The 16,923-nt window shown below is 35.6% G+C and overlaps 1 long non-coding RNA gene across 1 annotated transcript in view; it reads right to left on the reverse strand.

The window, feature by feature from the left end:
* Positions 1–15,522, reverse strand: part of LOC124899322 — a 29,075-nt gene extending 13,553 nt beyond the window's left edge. The window contains exon 1 of the long non-coding RNA XR_007056734.1: positions 14,800–15,522. This is a non-coding gene — a long non-coding RNA (uncharacterized LOC124899322). The remainder of the gene's footprint in view (positions 1–14,799) is intronic.
* Positions 15,523–16,923: the final 1,401 nt, after the last annotated feature.

Genomic DNA, 16,923 nt, shown 5'->3' on the forward strand with positions numbered 1-16,923 from the left:
ACTATCACATATACACACCACTGTCACCAAAAAGGAACCTCAACGAAGTGAAATCCACACTACCATCCACGCACCCAGCTATTGAGAACAAAAAATAGTTGGGAACAAGAGTGAATCATATGTGAGAGAGGGAGACCGAAGATCAGAAACTGAGAAGAAAACAAAAAAAAGTGAGGAAAAACCCAATAAGCTCGCCGGATTTTGGGAGGGGGTGGTCTATTTTCGTCGGATCGGAAATGGGTTAGTTCATGGTTTGTTTTCACGATTACTATTCTGGGTCAAACTAGTTTTGGTTTTGGATTCACAATTCTATTCAAAATTATCGATTTAGTAGTTCGTATTGAGTTTGTCTTACTGGTTTAGAATTTGGTCCGGATCAATTTATGACGTCCAGGATAACAACAGCAGCGTCACCCATTTTTGTGCAAATCAATTCCGAAATCAGTCAATGTAGGTACTATATTTGGTTTAGGTCAGTCTGTTCATCGTGGTCTGTTGCGGGTTGTAATTTTTCAAATACCGATTTGGATTTTAGTTTGTTGTTGAGGTATTCTATTCGGTATTCTAAGTCCGGGCCTTCTAAAACATTATTCTCAACGAAATCCATTCGCCTTCTAAAACATTATTCTCAACGAAATCCATTCTTTGAAGGTCTATTTCTAATCTTTACTCTTTTGACTTCCTTGTTTATGATATTTGGTGCATGGATGTTGTGGTAGTGCGTTGTTTGTTAACTGAATAATTTTGTTGATAATTGGTGTTGTTTTACCTGAATAAGTAGTCGTAATCATGAAATCGATGATGATATGGATGGATAATTGTTCTTATGTTTAAACTGTCTTGTATAAATTTGGGGATGGGAATCGGAGATTAATGAATTAATTTGAATCGGTTGTTTGACATGAAATGGATAGGGATGTCGTTGAATTTGGATTAATTTTGATTCATTATGTTGAACATAATAGTAGCATAAGATAGTTCGTCGTAAGGATAGTCAAGCGATAGGGGGTACACAAAACTTAGGATTTGTGATTGTTGAATGATGAAATGTATATGGAATGGTTTTGATTTATGCATTAGGATCTATTGTATTCATTTGGTTGGGGGATTCCCCGAGGAATTTGTATTGATTTATCCAGGGAATGCCCCGAAGTACCATGTACTTGAAGACGATGCACGATCAAGGCTCGGAACGTTAGGTGGAGAAAGCAAGGGAGTGTAGTTTAGAATTTGCATAGAATAGAATAGGCTTATATTTTCGCATTTTTCTATTTCGAGATTGTAATAATCGGACAAGACACTATAATTTTGGATTTGTTTGGTTTGTTTGTTTGATTGATTGTTTTCTGTGATTTTGTGTGGTTTATATATTCATAATGTTAAATTAACCGATACGCTCCACCAAGAGACCATGGTTGAACCATGGGATCGAGGGGTGCCTAACACTTTTTCCTCGGTTAACAGAATTCCTTAATCGGAATCTCTGTTCGCAGATCAGTTATAGAGTCAAAACCTTTTTGAAAAGGATTTCCAAAGGTGACTTGACATACCGGATTATGCCAAGTGGCAACTCTGAGTTTTAAATTAAAAAAGTCCTTTTGGAAATAAACCTCCATTTTGTCACTTAAGAATGAAAACCCTTCGAAACTTTAAATTAATATTTTTGGTAAAAAAAGGGGTGTGACTGCTCTGGCAACTCTGCTGAGGATTTTTCAGAATTCGAGCTTATTTTGGAGTTTGTATCGGCTTAGCTTGGCACTATAGGTGTATAGACGTTTTGTTTGTGTTGTTTTGTGTCATTGTTTATCATTGTTGAGTGCCTACGTGCTCTTTGTTTACAGTTTTTACTTTATGTGTTACCGATTTATATCTGACATAATGTGCATAACCCAAGTCTTTCTTTCTGCAACAAGTTCGTAGTATACGTGTGTACACGGCCTATAGTTGAGTCACCCTTATTTTATGAGGGGGAGCCATTGGGTTGTATGGAGTAGGTGGACAGCTAAAGCAATCCATTATCGACCATACGCTCCCCTAAACAGCCTTGTTAGTGGACCCCAGCATAGTTCAGCCTTTAGGTCATGTTTATTTGCATCATATTGAGACCTAGCGGGACTCGCATGGCCCTTTGTATGAGATTCACCTCTAAAAGCATCCCTACGTGCTAAATGTTGCATCTTTGAGGGTAACGTGGTAATTTGATAGACTGATTTAGGAAAAAGCATGAGTAAGAAGCAAAGTGTGTAGGCAAGAAATTGTTGAAAAAAAGGAAGAAAAAAAGAGTGAAAAAAAAGAGATTTGGTAGTTTTTAGGGTTCTTTATGACTTTTGTTTTTCACAATTCAAAAAAAAATATTTTTTTACTTTTTGCACTCATTTCCCAAAAAATAAAAAACGTTAAAAAGATTTTTCTTTTATTTCTTTAGTAAGTATTCACAATTCGAAAACACCAAAAATATTTTTTCCTTTCAATAGGAGCTTTGTACATTTTTATATAACGAAAATATCAAAAAGATTTTTTTCCTTTCATAGTTGTTGGTGTTAGTTTCTAATTAAAAATCCAAAAAGATTTTATTTGTATGTCTTTAGTCGTGTCTCTCAATTCAGGATTTAGTTTGTCATTTAATCCTTAATTGTCCAATCTGGACGAACTACGCACCCATGATTCTCCTCTCTCGGGAGTGAGATACGTAGACGACCTATTGTGGGTTCGGGGATCTTATTTGAAAAATTCAAAAAAAGAGATTTTCTTCAATTTTTCTTTAAAGTAGGTGTTTCCTATACATCTTTAAAAGAAAATCACAAAAATAAATTTTTGTTAGTAGCTTCAAGTCTCATTTTCGTATGAAATTAAAAAATTGAAAACCCAAAAATATTTTTCTTTGGTAATCATAGGTTTCGTTTTGTATAAGGAGTTTAAACCTTAAAAATGCAAAAAGATTTTCGTCAATTCTTTTGACAATTTGTTATTTTTGAAGTTTCTGAAAAAAAAAAGAAAGAAAAAAGAATTAATTGGCCATTTTGGCAAGACTTCATGAACTACGCACACATGATTCTCCTCTTTCGGGGGTGAGATACGTAGGCGCCCCTCTTGGGTTCGGTGACCTTTTCAAAAAGAAAAAAAAGATTTTGAAAAAAAAATGTTCAATTCTAACGCATTTGCTATCTCTTGTTCAGTTAGTTTAAGGTGGTTGGTTTGTGGCATTTTGGCTGGTCCTCCATATTGCACCAAGTCATAGAGAAAGTTATGGTCAACAAGGATATCGAGTTTCTTTTCACTGATCAGATAGGGAGTTCGGGCAATGAGAATTTAGGAGCTAATGAAGAGATTCAAAAATTAAGGCAACAAATGATAGAAATGCATTGATCTTGGGCTCATTGGTTTCCACCTCCTCCATTTCCCGCTGATAATCTGGAATATCTTTGTAGCTTGCCTCTGGTGTCATATACACAGTTTCCTATTTTTGTTGACACACCACGACTTGCATCAGGACCTGCTCTGTGGCAACACTATCCAAACACTTTCAATATTCATTTCCTTACTCCTCAACAAAAAGCTACCACATGCTCGGCTCTACCCATTGTTTATGTTTTTGCAGCACCACCCCCACCCGAAGCTCCTACTTTTGAGGTTTATCCACAAGTTGTGCCTCCCCACTCTGCGAGAGAGCCTGTATTGAATATTTTTGCTGATTAAAATCATGCTATTGAGCCCACATTTAAGTCGACTAATCCTTATGGATATACTCACCCGTCTGAATTTCCTCTTAACGCTGAGAAGCCTGTTATAACAGAAGAACAAGAGAAAATGACCAGAAAACTATCTCATATAAAGATCTGTGCATGTTTCCAGGGGTTCATCTTTCTTTTGGTTTTAAAATGCCAAAGTTTGAGAAGTATGATGGACATGGCAATCCTGTAGCACATTTGAGACGTTATTGCAACCAACTAAGGGGTGCTGGGGGGAAGGAAGAATTACTCATGGCATATTTCGGTGAGAGTCTTTCAGGCCTAGGTTCGGAATGGTTTGTTGACCAAGACATCGACAAGTGGATTAGTTGGGATGACCTAGCTAATGAATTTGTGCAACAATTCCAATACAATGTGGATTTAATTCCTGATGAGAAATCCCTAACTAACAAGAAGAAAAAAAATATTGAGACTTTCAGAGAGTATGCGATTAGATGGCATGAACAAACTGCTAGGGTAAAACCGTTAATGAAAGAAAGTAAGATAGTAGAGGTATTTATTCAAGCGTAGGATGAAACATAGTATTAACACTTGTTACCTGCATTAGGAAAGCCATTTATTGAGGTCCTTAAAATGGGGAAGATGATAGAGGATGGAATTAAAACCGACCGCATTGTAAGTTTTACAACATTGAAAGCGACTGCTCAAGCAATTCAAAAAGGTTTGGGAAATTTCGGAGGGAAAAAGTATGAGGAAGATGCATCTGCCATTGTAGTTGGATAATAGGCACGGTCAAGAGGACCACACCATCATTATCCATAGGCTCAAACCCAAGTTTATGCCCAAGCTCCACAGAATCTTTCCCAAAATCCATTATTTTCCATTTCCCCACCTCCATATCAAGTGTATAATGCACAACCATATGTTCAACCTCCATCTTACCCACACTGGCTCATGCCAACTCTGTCGAGTCATCCTTTAACTCCAGATACATATCGAAGCCCTTCTAGGCCAGGTTTTTAATTTAAGACAAACGATGAAATGAGACAGAAGTTGAGAGATAGTTTCACACCAATCAGAGAGTCGTATGCAAGTTTATTCCTGAGATTGGTATAGTAGGGCATGATCACTCCTCTCCTTATGTATACTCCTGACCTACATTCAAGAAGTTTTGATGCTAATGTACGATGTGCATATCATTCTGATGTTCAGGGTCACAGTATTGAAGATTGTCGTTCTTTGAAAAGCGAAATAGAAAACATGATTCAAGATAAATAAATTATGGTGCAGACCATTGACAGTGAGAAAAGCTCTAGTCATGATGATATGAAAACCAGTGGCTAAGATGTCAGGCTGAGCAATTGTGAAGTCACCCCTCTCCCTACTAGGAAGAGGTCTGGTAGTTTGTTTTCTTTTCTTTTCTGTTTTTCAAATATTTAAAGGTTGTAGTTCAGGATCTATCTTGTTTTGTCCCTGTGTTTTCTATGTTCAAACCTTTCTATATTTTATTTCAACTAAATGAAGTGTCCCTTTCCCTTTGTATTTTAAATATGTGTTTATTTTCTTTACGCATCATATTTTATGTTGATTCTAGTGTTATGACATGCCTGGAGAATTTTCAGCTGGATCTTAAAATCCAGATTAACCATGAAACATTGAATCAGAGGGCTAAAGTTAGAAAAAGAGAGCATCTGAGAAAATAGGTAGAGTGCTGAGACATTTGGTGACAAGTTCAAACGTTCTTTGAAAATTAAGGCAATTATTTTGAGAATGACAAGAATAATTTGATCAATTGAAAAACATTGCTCAATTAGGTCAAATAGCGGATGTGTGATCCCGAGGGACAGAAAAATCAGCTTCACGAAAGCATGAGTCATTTGATGTGAGGAATGTACAACAAAGGTGGAGTTTGAGGAAGAAGTAGTGACGCATAGACTCAGTCAAAGTTAATGCTGTAAAAGATGTCACAAATGATCTTTCATCTTTAACTTCCATATTGCATGATATGTACTTGTATTTTTTAAGGATTGATATGACGAAGGAATTTCTGCTATCCAAACATTGCATCATCCTTTGTTTACCCCATTTGAGCTTTAGTCCTATTTTCTTTCATACCCCTCTTTTGGAATCAAGATAAAGTCAGGAAAAAACTCAAAAGAAAAGTGTCGAGCAAAAGAATAGAGTCAGAAAGTTTCAAAAAAAAATAAGAAGAGAGAAAAAATATGTCCAAAAAGAAAAAAGAGTGTCAAGAAAAATAAAGTCAGGAAAATCACAAAGAAAAAAAAATTCAAAAGAAAAAAAGAAATCAGAATCAAGCAAAACAAGCCGCCAGAACTACGCGTGACTGATTCTCTTCTTTTCAGGGTGAGATACATAGGCTGCCCTACTCTGAGCTCGGTCCAACCAAATAAATAGTTTAGAGTCACCTTGCCAAAGAAACTGGGGCATGGGTTAATCCTCATTGTTTGAGTCGATTCCAAAAGTTGTAAGTCCTACCCCACTTCAAGTGTCGTTTGAGCCTTATGTCATCCTTTCTTTCTAACCCTATCCAAAGGCCAATGTAAAACTAAAGAAAGATCTTTGAGAATGTTAAGGCTAAGCATGCAAGGGATATGATGACACATTTTTGGAACTATTTGTCTTCCTCAGCCTAAGGAATCAGGAGATAAATAAAAATGAGAGTCTTATTAGTGAAAACCCTCACGAGCACCATAAGACGATGGTAAGTCGAGAGAGATAAAAATGAGAGAGTATTATCGATGAAAACCCTTACGGGTACTGTAAGACGACTGTGAGTTGGGAAAAATGTAAATAAGAGTCTCATTGGTGAAAAACCCTCACAAACACCATAAGAAAATAGTGAGCTGAGAAAAAAAGAATGACAAAGGCTTGTTGGTAAAAATCCTTCAAGGTGTCACTATCCAAATGAGGTCTTAAAGGCAATTGACCTAAAGAAACAACTCAGTTTCATGGCCATTAACTCAACAACAATTGGTAGAAAGTTTGGATGGAAAGATCAGGCAGATTAATCCAAAATGCATGGCACAATCATTAGAGTTGACTGTCATTTCTAGATAATTTTTCATTTCTTTGTTTCAAATGGGAAATTCATTGTTTTTCTTTCTTCTTTTGTTTTTTATTTTGTTTTCTTGAGTCAGTTGTCAAAATAAAAGTCATCGCCATTTTTCTCTTGTCTTTGAGTCAAGTCTATATCAAAACAAGTGAGAAAAGATTTCAAAACTGGCTACTAGCTTTTTCAATTGCGCAAAGCAAGACAAAAGGCCAACACATGAAAGAGACATGATTGTGAGCCGAAATAAGACATGCAGAAATTTTTGTCAATTGACAAGTCTGGAAACTCATGGAAATACCAAGGTTCAAAGGGTTTATCTGAGAAGCACGGAAAAGCATAGATATTGTGTTTGTTTCAGAGTCACTCTTGATAATCTGAGTTTGGTCAATGATGCAGCAAGTCGATGACATATGCTAATGGTTGGAAGCAAGGTTAAATGTGACGGGGGAAAGAGCCATTTTTGCAAAAGCTAAAGCCACAAACCAGCCACCATGTTTTTAAACTCACAAGTTTTCTTTGTATGAAACAAGAACACATGTTACATTCAGATCAAGAATTTCAAAGCCTAGACATCAGAGGATGTAATATTCTCATTTCTATAAACACAAGAGGCAATGTTGCTGCACAGGTCTGGTAATCAAAAACCATTGTGAAGCTCATAATCCAATATCTCGAGGAGAAGCACTTCCTTGTTTAGGCAATTCAAGCAACATTTGTAAGGAGACACACTTTCTTGTTTGGTAATTCAAGTGGTATTTGTAAGGAGACGTACTTCCTTGTTTGGTAATTCAAGTGGTATTTGTAAGGAGATGCACTTCCTTGTTTGGGTAATTCAAGCAACATTTGTAAGGAGACACACTTCCTTGTTTGGACAATTCAAGCAACATTTGTAAGGAAACACACTTCCTTGTTTGGGTAATTCAAGCTGCATTGGTAAGGAGACACATTTCCTTATTTTGGTAATTTAAGCGGCATTGGTAAGGAGATGAACTTCCTTATTTTGGTAATTTAAGAGGCATTGGTAAAGAGACGCACTTTCCTGTTTGGGTATTTCTAGAAACATTTATAAGGAGATGCACTTACTTATTTGGGTGATTCAAGCAACATTGGTAAGGAGACACACTTCTTTGTTTTGGTAATTTAAGCGACATTGGTAAGGAGACATACTTCCTTGTTTTGGTAATTCTAGCAACATCTGTAAGGAGACGCACTTCCTTATTTTGATAATTCAAGCAATATTGGAGCCCGCCCGAAGCACAGGGCGAATAAATGGAAAGTCAAACAACAAGGTGAAGAAATTGAAAGTCAACAAATTGAAAAAAAGCAAGTCAGGAGCCCACCTAGAGAACAGGGAGAAGAAATTGAAAGTCAGGCAACAAGTTGAAGAAATTTCAAGTCAGGATCCCGCCTGAAGAATAGGGTGATGAAACTCAAGTCAAGAGTCCAAAAGAAGCCGCATAAATAGAATTTTTGTAATTTTATTTATGTTTTAACTCGTAATTTTCATTTTTTATGTAATGACAGAGTCACGGACTGGAACCTCGCCGGAACCTTACTCGACTCTCCAACTCAGTCTAGTCCCTCTCCTTCCAATCCTTTGAGATACCTGTGATTTGATTCCCTCATAACTAGGAATGAGTATGATGTCCAAAGTCAAGACTTGGTTTCCCTCCTTCCTTCTGTTTCATTCTTTTTGAATAATGGTCGGGATAAAATTTTGTCTAGTTGTCTACTTCTTTGACTGAAAACACTTCATGTTTACATTCAAAGGGGGCATACTGTAGACACCTAATTTTGTCCCTCCCAAGTCACCCTCACCCATTCTATACTTTCCCCACAAGAAAACAAATACAATAAATCCTAACAAATTAAATCACCAATCCCAAAATATTCCTTTATCCTAACTAATTTTTACACCTCATCAACACCCTACCCCTACCCTACCTACCCACGTGACCCCACCTATTTCCATCTCAAGTTTTTTCCTTCTTTGTCCATAACAAATTACACATACAACAAAAAGGGAAGAGGGCCCCACGGGAATTGGGGGATACAGCTTATAGCGATCTTTTCCATTTTTATATACTTAAAAAAATACCAAATTGAGGAAGGAGAATTAGAGGGGGGCACAATTCACACATACACATAAACCCATATACTCACCACTCTCAATTGACCAAGGGTACAAAGAACACTTCAAAATTTCCTCACTTTCTCAACACCCACACAGAATAATCTTAATGGCTTCTTCACCATAGACGTACAACACACAGTGGGGAATTTTCTTTTCTTCTCCACCATCACAACAACACTCATTCTCATGGAGGACCTCACCCATCACATACATACTCCATTTCTTTTTCCTTTTTCTTGGTCCCAAGAGAACTACACACACTATCACATATACACACCACTGTCACCAAAAAAGGACCCTTACCGAAGTGAAATCCACACTTCCATCCATGCACCCAGCTATTGAGAACAAAAAATAGTTGGGAACAATAGTGAATCATGTGTGAGAGAGGGGGATCGGAGATTAGAAACTGAGAATAAAACAAAAAAAGTGAGGGGAAACCCAGTCAACTTGCCAAATTTTGGGAGGGGGTGGTCTGTTTTCCCCGGATCGGAAATGGGTTCGTGCGTGGTTTGTTTTTCCAATTCCTATTCTGGGTCAAACTAGTTTTGGTTTTCAATTCGCAATTCTGTTCAAAATTATCAATTTAGGAGTTCGTATTGAGTTTGTCTTGCTGGTTTTGAATTTGGTCCGAATCAATTTATGATGTCCAGGAGAACAACAACAGCGTCACCCATTTTTATCCAAGTCGATTTTGAAATCAGTCAATGTGGGTACTGCATTTGGTTTGGGTCAGTCTGCTCATCGTGGTCTGTCGTTGGTTGCAATTTCTCAAATACCGAGTTTGATTTTAGTTCATTGTCGAGGTATTTTATTCGGGATTCTATGTTCGGGCCTTCTTAAACATTATTCTCAAAGAAATTCATTCTTTGAAGGTCCATTTCTAATCTTTACTCTTTTGACTTCCTTGTTTATGATATTTGGTGCATGGATGTTGTGGTAGTACGTTGTTTGTTGACTGAACAGTTTTGTTGATAATTAGTGCTGTTTTACGTAAATAAGTAGTCGTAATCATGAAATCGATGATGATATGGATGGAGAGTTGTTCTTATGTTTAAACTGTCGTGTATAAATTTGGGGATGGGAATCAGAGATTAATGAAGTAATTTGAATTGATTGTTTGACATGAAATGGATAGGGATGTTGTTGAATTTGGATTAATTTTGATTCATTATGTTGAACATAATAATAGCATAAGATAGGCCATCATAAGGATAGGGAAGCGATAGGGGGTACGCAAAACTTATGATTTGTGATTGTTGAATGATGAAATGTTTGTGGAATGGTTTTGATTTATGCATTGAGATCTATTGTATTTATTTGGTCGGGGGATGCCCTGAAGGATTTGTATTGATTTATCCGGAGAATGCTTGAAGTACCATATACTTGAAGATGACGCACGATCAAGTCCCGAAACGTCGGGTAGAGAAAGCAAGGGAGTGTAGTTTAGAATTAGCATAGAATAGAATAGGCTTATATTTTCGCATTTTTCTATTTCAGGATTGTAATAATCGGACTGGACTAATTTTATATTTGTTTTGTTTATTTGTTTGTTTGATTGTTTTGTGTAATTTTGTGGGGTTTATATATTCATAATGTCAAATTAGCCGATATGCTCCACCAAGCGACTGTGGTCGAACCACGGGATCGAGGGGTGCCTAACACCTCCCCCTCGGTCAACAGAATTCCTTAACTAGAATCTCTATTCGCAGATCAGTTATAGAGTTAAAACCATTTTGAAAAGGATTTCCAAAGGTGACTTGTCACACCGGATTATGCTAAGTGGTGACTCTGAGTTTTAAATATAAAAATTTCTTTTTGAAACAAATTTCTATTTTGTCACTTAATAATGAAAACCCTTCGAAGCTTCAAATTAATCTTTTTGGTCAAAGTCCTCTCTCGTTGTTACTCCTCCTACTAAAGCAAGTACCAAACCCAGCACTACTATTGCTATCATTGCAACCTCTATATACCACATGCCATGGTTCATTTCATAACACATCCCCTGACCCAGATTTATTAGAAACAAGTTCCTCTTTAATATGAACAAAACCATAGTGGTTCCATCCTAGAATGTGCATAAATAATCTATTCCACTCCACCTCCACATTCTTAGTATTGGGAAAATAAATATTTCCACCCAGGATAATATCCACAAAAAATAGCAATAACAAGAGAGTAACAATGACACCAAATATTATAACGGGGTGAGTAAAATACTCAATGGAGGAATACATATAGTGATTACAACTTGACAGTGTCAAAAACAACTACTATTTATAAACGAAACAACACACTTTTATTTCTCAAAACTCACTACAATATTACTCCCACACTATTATCTCACAGACTATAAAAAATCTGTGGATTACTCTCTTCTCTTGTGAATTGATGATATGGTTATTATAGCAAAGGATATAAGAGAGACAATAAAATTTAAAACCCAGCTCAGAAAGGAGTTTGATATGAAGAATCTAAGTGAAGCAAAGAAGATTCTTGGTATGGAAATTCTGAGGGATGGAAAGAATTGTAAGTTATACTGGAGTCAGAAAGAACAAATTAAAAAAGTATTTCACAGGTTCAATATGCAAAATGCCAAACCTGTAAGTACTCCATTGGCAGCTCACTTTAAACTCTTGGCCACTTTATCTCCAAAAATAGATGATGAGTGTGACTATACATCGCGATTTCCATACTCTAGTGCTATCGGGTCTCTTATGTATGTGATGGTGTGTTCACAACCAAATTTATCTTATGTCATTAGTTTAGTTAGCAAATACATGGAAAATCCTAGCAAAGAACATTGGAAAGCAGTTCAGTGAATTTTCAGATACTTGCATGGATCTGCTGATGTTTGTTTGCATTTTGGGAGATATAGAGATAGAGTAATCGGGTATGCTTATTCTGATTTTACAGGAGATCATGATAAAAGGAGATCTCTTACAGCTATGTTTTCACCATTGGTAGTTGTGCTATTAGTTGGAAAGCTACCTTACAGACTACGGTTGCTTTGTCAACTACTGAGGTAAAGTATATGGCTATTATAGAGGCTTTAAAGGAAGCTATTTGGTTGAAAGGTCTGTTTGGTAAACTTAGCAAAGACTTACAGATTGCAATAGCCTTTTGCGACAGTTAGAGTGTTATCTTCCTTATGAAAGATCTGATGGGTCATGAGAGGACAAAGCACATTGATGTTTTGGTATTATTTTGTGCGTGAAATTATTGCTCGTGGTGATATTGTGGTGAGCAAGATTAGTACTTATGATAATCCTATTGATATGATGACCAAGACACTACCATGTGCCAAGTTTGAGCATTGCTTGGACTTGGTTAGTGTTAGCTGTTAAGATATGCCCTTAGGGGCTTTTGTGGAAGGGGTGGAGAGTTTGTCTTGAAATGGATTTGAGTTCTGAATTAGAATTCATGTCAAGGTGGAGATTGTTAGAGTTGTGACCCTAATTTTATTGATCCGGCCCAGAAAGTTTCGTGGTGCGATCCATGTTTGTGATTTTCAATGGGGTCTGTGGTTGTAGCATAGGAATCGGGTCGATAGACCCATACACCTTTATGTTTTCTGGGCCTAGGACTTTTTTGCATGCACATATTATATAAGTGCATTTACTGGGTTGTTTTGGGTACCCAGAAAATACTCATTCTCCACATTGTACTCCTCTCCTTTCATTATAGTGAAACATCCTCTGCCTCTGCCCGTAGTTTTTTCTGCAAGGATTTTCACATAAATCTGTGTGCTCTTATTTTCTTTTTGCTTGTGGTTTGCTTTATTTCTGCCTGATTCCTAACACTGTCCATTTGAAAAAGTGTATCTTTTCCGAACAACCACAACCATCCAAAAAATCATACTTTTTCTCAAAATAGTGTGTTATTTCCTCGAAGGTTTGCATCCCTTTCGAGGCCGCATTTCACATTTCTGCAGTTGTTTCTGCACCGCATGCATGCACGTTAATGGGGGAACAAAAAACTGGTGTGTTTTTCCTTTGGATTCTTAAATCACTTGATTTTCCAAAAAAATTGGAAAAATGATTCATATATACTGTAGAACAATTCATAGAAAGAGAAAAAGTTTATGGGTTATTTATTTCGGCTAGAAATGTTAAATATCGTTATTAGATGTCAAATTGGATCATAAATTGTTACATTGTGTCAATTTACCATTATTTTATGTAAAAATTATTTTGTATGTACTTTTTAAATTATTTATTGTACATTGTAACTATATTTTTTTCTATATTTGTTGAATTAAGTTTTTAATTGTAAGCTATAGCAATTTTTAAATATATATATATATATATATATATATATATATATCAGTTAAAATCTCTCTTAAATATTTGAATTTATCTTTCTCCCTCATCTATTTTCTAAAATAAAGGATTGATAATAAGTTCTTAATTTTCTCCTTAATCCTCCACCTAACAAAGTAAAAAAGAAAAGAAAGAAAATACGGTAAAAGGATTATAAGAAATCCAAAATTTCTCCTTCTTTCATTTTCTTAAATAATTTTTTTATATTAGTTAATCCTTTCAAAAAATTTAATAATGTTGTCTTTTCATAAATTTCTCTCATATGCGTTTCTTTGTTCTTTCATACTTTATTTTCATTGATATTAATAATTACTTTAAATTGCTTTCATTGCATACACTTCGATCAAATTGTTGAAATCCACATTTTATTCTTAATTTTTTCATACACAAATATTTATTTTTTCCTTATTTTCTTGCAATATAAATTTTATCCGTGAAACAAATTTTATACGTTAGTCAACGTGAATTTCATATAGTTTTATACGTTAGTCAACGTGAATTTCATATTTTTATTCTTGATTTTTTAAATTCTTTTTGTAGGAAATAACAAATTCAATGAATAATTTTTCTTACACAGTTGATACAAAATTGTTATCTGAAGTTTTATGAAAATTGTCACACCCCTTTTTTAACTCCAAAAAGATCCATTTTATGGTTTGAAAGGGTTTTTACTAGTAAGTGACAAAAATGAAGATTTGTTCTAAAAAATGATTATTTTTACATTCAAAACTCAGAGTCGCCACTTGACATAAATCCGGTGTGACAAGTCACTGTTGAAAAATCCTTCTCAAAATGATTTGACTCATTAAACTAATCTGCGAACAGAGATTTCGGCTAAGGAATTTTGTTGACCAAGGGGGAGGTGTTAGGCACCCCTCGATCCCGTGGTTCGACCACGGTCTCTTGGTGGAGCGTATTGGCTAATTCTGACACTACGAATGTATAAACCACATAACACACAACAATCAAACAAACAAACACAAACCAAATCAAAATCCAAATTATAATGTTCAGTCCAATTATACAGTTCAAAGTAAAAAAAATGCAAAAAATATAAATCCTATTCTAACCTATACTAAACTATGCTCCAACATTTTACCCGCTGCCTTGGGCCTCCGGATACAAAATACCTCGGGCCATTCCCCGAATAAAATAATACAAGTACTTCGGGGCATTCTCCGGCCAAATGATACAAGTGATCCCAAAGCAATATAGTCAAAAACCATTCAATCACACCACTCAAGTATTCTATCAATTCACAATCCCTAAATTCAGCTACCCGACCTATGTTTACCTATCTGAGCTCGATCACATTCATGTTTATCCCGAATTGAAAAAAACGACAATCGACCAAAATTTAACTATGCAACTTTTAGAAACTTTTGATTCCACCCCAAGTCCATTTTTAACCACATGATTAGCGCATGCTTCAATTATCCAATCACGTCTCAAAATCTGAAACGAACATCAAATACAAACAACTAACGAAGATTCAAACTAAACACACAACACATAAATCACTCACACCCACAACATCAATAAAAAATCAAGATAAAGTAAAGATCAGGAGAAAAAATGAACCTCAATGAAACTTGTCCTGGTTGTTGATAAAAAAATCTGAAATCGAAATTCTTAAACCGGAACCTCAACATGAATCTCCAAATCGAATTCCAACTTTGATATTGATAGCGATGGACTGATTGAGATGAACAGAGTTCCAATCCACGAATACTGACCACTTAATCGTGAAGACCCTGAAATCCGATATCCATAATGAACCACGAGAATAGACTAACCTAAAAGCCAGTCAACACGTTAGAAAAACAAAATCCGTGTAGCCTGAGCTCCGGTGAGCTCAGGCGGTGGAAAAAAATGATGAGTCAAGAAGGATTCTGGAGAGTCCCAACATTTTCTGGCCGGGTTTGCCAGTTTCCGATCACTTCCCCCTGTCTGCTTTCTCCCTCATATCTCTTTTCTTTGCCTAACACTCTCTCGATTTGGTTTCTCTGATCTCTCTCCCTCTCTGTTCCAATCTCTCCCTAAAAATGAAATATTTGGCCCCTTCTTTTCACTGGTTTGTGTGTGTATGTATGTTACTGTGTGTGTGCGTCTACCCCTTCCTAAGAAACCATGGAAAATTGAGGTGAGGGTCATGCTTTTTGTGGTAAGGTTGAGTGGTGTTTTACGTACCAATTCCAAGAAATGGAGTGTTCCTTCAGATGATGAAGAAGAGGCAACCCCCCCTCCACCCCAAAAAAAAAATCCCCCGTGTTCTCGTTAATGAAGGAGTATGTGTACAAGAGAATGGCTATGATGATATGGGTCCTTTGTGATGATTATGTGTGTATATATGCCTTTTCCGTTTGTTACTGTGGGCCCCCTCTTTTCTATTTTTATTATTATTAGGATAAAATGTGAGTGGAGTGGTACGTGGGTAGGGGTGAGGTGGGGTAGGGGTTAGGATTAGGCAATTAGGATAAAGTTTGTTAGGAAAAATTAAAAATAAGATAAAAATTATTAGGGGTTGTTATTTTTGTCATTTTATGGAGGGATAATTACATGGTTGAGCGTACACAATAGGATAAAGTAAAATTGAGTAAAAGTGATATCTAGGAGGGACAAAATTAAGTGTCTACAAAAATCATATTTTATACCTTTCTATGTGTATTTATTAACATATAATACAACTTGCCAAGCAACTAACAACGTCGAAAGATACATCAATTTTTATACAAAATTCATAACCCAGAAAATAAAATACACCTAAATTAGTGAAATTTAGCATATTTTAGACACCATCCATACACAAAACATGTTTATTTATATCCATGATTTTTTAATGTAATAGCAAATTCAGTGAACAATCTCGTATTCATGATTCACATCAGTTTGTATATAAATTTCTTACATACAAACATGTATAAACGGGAAAAAAATTAAAGATGCATAAATTTATATATAGATTTTAAACACGTAACAAATAAAAAAAACGTAAGTTAATTATATGTACCATATTTTTTGCACATTTCATACACTAAAATATTTACAAGTAAGCCTTGAGTGGGATATTGATATTTCATATTGATTTTATCTAGACTTATACACGAAAATTCTGAGAAAATTTCCAAGTAATTTCTATATGAACTATACATAAATTATTCTTAAAATTTTAAAAATTAAATATTGAAATATATATCGAAAATCATTAAAAATATTGAGACATTTTTATTTTGAATAGTTAATATTTTCATTTGAAATGAGAAAAAAAATCAGTTAAGAGAGAAATTAGGGATGGTTGATAACAATTTAAGGTAAGCAACTCTCTCTCTCTTTGTTCTCTCTCCAGCCAACTTTGATACAAGCTTAGGGAAGCAATGGCCGCGTCTATCTCTCCCCAGTCTATGGTTGTGGGAGAACTAAACCCTACTTCTAATCCACAAACATCATATTCTGGATTACAAAATCCAAGACAAGCTGCCCAAAATATGATGAGAACTCAACTAAAACCAATTGAATATATTCATGGTGAACATACACTCAAGTTTGTAATGGAGGAAGAGAAGTGTTTGCTAACGAGGAAGGGTTTCATCGAGCAATTGTGATTAAACTCTTTTCAGGTGCATCAGATTTTAAGGACCTATGAACATTGCTACAAAAACATTTTGGAATCAAGGGTCATTGTCAAATTGGTTCATTGGCACCACG

Source organism: Capsicum annuum, chromosome 6, assembly GCF_002878395.1.
Source record: "Capsicum annuum cultivar UCD-10X-F1 chromosome 6, UCD10Xv1.1, whole genome shotgun sequence".
Taxonomy (NCBI): Eukaryota; Viridiplantae; Streptophyta; class Magnoliopsida; order Solanales; family Solanaceae; genus Capsicum; species Capsicum annuum.